A 3,544-nucleotide genomic window follows, 5' to 3' on the forward strand; every position below is an offset into this window, starting at 1 on the left:
TCACACTGAACAGCACTTGGGTCGCTGCCCGCGTGCCAGCTGTGGTCCGGGCCTCTTCACCTCACCCTGCACCTGAGGCAGGGCTCCGCTCCCTGACCAAGCCATCCTCTTAACCACGGCACACTGGTTTCCGTCAGACTGGGAAGGCCCATCGTGAAAGAGGGACTTTCCATGAAAACCTGGAAAACTTCAAGTCACCTTTTATTTACTCATTCATTCAAGAACATGTCCAAGTTTCTACACTTTGTGCCAGGCACTGACATCCAGACAGCCCGGGTTTTCAAACTGGCTGTGAAATCAACGTGGTAGTTCACATACAGCATCCTGTTTAGGGAAATACACGTGTGTGTCCACACAAGGTCTCGACGGGAAAGGTTATTTCTTACCATTGACCACAGTCCAAAATGCTTGAGAAACATGTGAGAAGAAGCCCCAAACAGCCCCTCAGAACTTCAGGGTAGTTACAAATGTTTAGATACACCTGGAAATCCAACACTGCTTTTGGGGCCGTGAGGCTCACCGAAGGGAGACACAGACGAGAAAAGCCATCAACCTCCGTGGTTTGGTAAACGTTCCCCCCGCCCCAGAAATTTCAGCCCAGCACCACTGCCTCCCCTAAATAAAAACCAATGGTCCAAGACTCTTTCCTCAAATGCCAAAGATACAGAAGCACCTACCTTGGTGGACTTACGGAGGATATCTGGATCCTAAGTCCACCAGGCCCCAAAAGGCGATGAGAGCAGTCCAGACAATGCAGTGGTGGCAAGTGGCCCCAGCGCCCCCAAACTCCTCTTCCCAGCCAGGCTGCACACCTGCTGAGCCTGCCTCACAGCTGCAGGCAAAGTCCAGGGCTGTCGAGTTTTCCACGGCACCTCTGAGCACGCACCCACCACACTAGCAGCAGGACTGTCTCAGTTCTCCCGAGTGCGGCGCTGGCACCAAGGCCTACACCTGAACACGCAGACCTCACGCCCACCAGCACCCCTCCCCCGGGTTCCAAAAGCCTGGCTCCCCAACCCAAGGATTAAGAACTCATAAAGGAAGGTCACTTGGACTTGCAGGACTGTGGCATCCTAGCAGGCATTCTACTTCCGTCTGGAAAATAAGACCCTCACAAACACGTGGATTAGCTTTTGCCCTAAAACTGTTACTTCACAGACCGCAGGCTTCACCCTGTTCTGGGTGCCTATGCCTCTGGTTTCAGACTATCCAGGATACAATGAGACCCATCTTCAAGCCTGGAGTTTCCAAGTTCCAGTCTCTCACATCCCTCAAGTGTATGACTTGTGTATGGCTCAATACTTACTGCTATACCGCCACCAGTCAGGCAGCATAGTTAGTGGCCACACACATGAAGGGACTCAGAAACCTACAGAAAATCATGTGGCAGGTTACTCTCCAAAACAGTTGTTTTTACCTTTGAAGCATGAAGGAGAAGGTAAGTTGAAAGGGCCTTTACGCTGTCTGACATTTCAATTTTCTTTACAAAAATGCACATTAAAAAAAAAAAAAAAAAAACAGCCACATTCCAGAGTTAAGGACTCCACTGATAGGAGGCAGATTATAAGTGTAGATGTAAATGGTATCCACGGAATTCAAGTCACTAAGTTTCGCATCATTTTTTTTTCATCCCATGTCACAAACGATGAGTTGGCGAACTTACCAGGCTCCTACACCTAGTAAGTGGCGATGTTGGCTTTCAAATCCATGTGATTTCAAGCAAAGATTCTTCCTTCATACAAGGGGGCAAAAGGCAAATGAAAATTGTGAGATCATTTCCGTCTGCAAGTAGTACAAATATCCAGCAGCTAAGATGTAAGGGAAAAGGCACTCTTACAACCATGTTGATGGAAGTTATTAACCGTTCCTACTTTGGTAGGATTTATCAACATTTTAAGTATGAATTCCTTTGAACCAGCAATTTTACCTGCAGAAATTTATCCCAGAGGAACCTAAAAAAAAAAAAAACTATAGACTGTTCACTGTTAACTATGATAAAACATGGGCTCCCCATAAAGTCCCAGATGTGTAAGGAATTCTGTTTAGTCATAAAATATCACCACATATATATAATCTTATGCAGAAAGATCTGAATACACTATATGCTACTGTATGGCTGGATTTTTGCAGCTTTTTTAAAAAATTAAGCATTAACAATACAAATAAAATGAGAGGCCATCAGAAATTTGGAGTAAAATGAGCAAAAAGCCCATTTTACTGAGGGTCACAAAATTTGTGTTTGACTCCCAAAACCCTCTTGCATCATGGGCTGGTGTGTGCTGGACTCCACAAAGAACATGCAGGTCCCATCACAGGAAGTAAAACCCTGTCAAATGCAATAATACAACACACAGAGCGACCCCCACTAAACCACCACATACCTCCCCAACACTCCAGTGCGGGGTTTGAAAGCTAGACAAAAGCAGTGTAAGGTCACCTGAACTGATCAAAAGTTGTAACGGCTTTCAAGGAGGGTGCAGGGACCACAAAAACATCTGCTCAGAATAACCTCCTAAACTTAACTAACCATAAGAAATCTTAAGTTTCTTTTCACTTTGAAATACACCCAGATAATCTAGTGGATGAAGCGGCAGGCAATGAGATTCATCTGCTACACCTCTCAGAACATTCTGGTAGTAAGTAATGGTGCCTTGCACCTTCACCGCATCGAGGCTGGCTCGTCCTCTTGTCTGGGTCTTGGTGACCTCCTTAATATTCAACAAGATTGGGAACTTAGCCCAGCTTTCAATGTTGCATGGCAATCTTTTAAGGCCCAAAGCCAAAGTGACCCAAGTTTAATGAGTGCCGAGAGCCCCTAGGAAAAATATTTCAGCTACTTATTTTGTAAGTCTGAACTTCCATTTGTCAGTTACTCAGATGTGATGACCAAAAACAAAACTGCAGACAAGCCCCGTGGTTTTTTGTTTTTTTTTTTTAATTATTTATTCATTGAATGATTTAAGGTGTGTACCACTACTCCAGTTGGGTAAACCACATTGAAGAATTTGACTGCAGGTCTTTAGGTTCAGCCAAATGCTTTCCATTAACTTTGCTCTATAAAATACTAAACATTATATATAAGTTTTTAATGCTTCAGCCATGCTCGGAACACTGCAGAAGGATAACTCAACCCACTCATGCCAAGTTAATGTGACAGGAACAGAACTCATGAGCTGTGATGTCTAAAAGAATCCGAGAATCTAGCTTAAGATGTAAAGAAGTTCTGTTCCCCCAACATAAACTGTTAAGTTTTAAAATTCTGCCTAAAATGTTCTCAAAGAGACTGAAGAAAATAAAAAGAAAAAAATTCAACGTTATTAAAAAAGTTATCACACAAATATGCAATCTTCCATGATTTGTTTTGCATCTGAAATGGCACAAAGAAAGGCTGCAAAAAATCTAGCATTCAGAACTAAATTTTCCTAAGAGAAATTACCTCCCTTTCAACCTCCTGGGTCTTCGGCAATGGGATGAAGATTTGGAAGGAGTTAACCGATCGGGTGACAAAGCGCATTTAGAATTGAATGCAATGGAAAAAAGTAAC

The sequence above is a fragment of the Moschus berezovskii genome, chromosome 27, assembly GCF_049115385.1.
Source record: "Moschus berezovskii isolate FMDL1 chromosome 27, NW_MosBer_1.0, whole genome shotgun sequence".
NCBI classification, from domain to species: Eukaryota; Metazoa; Chordata; class Mammalia; order Artiodactyla; family Moschidae; genus Moschus; species Moschus berezovskii.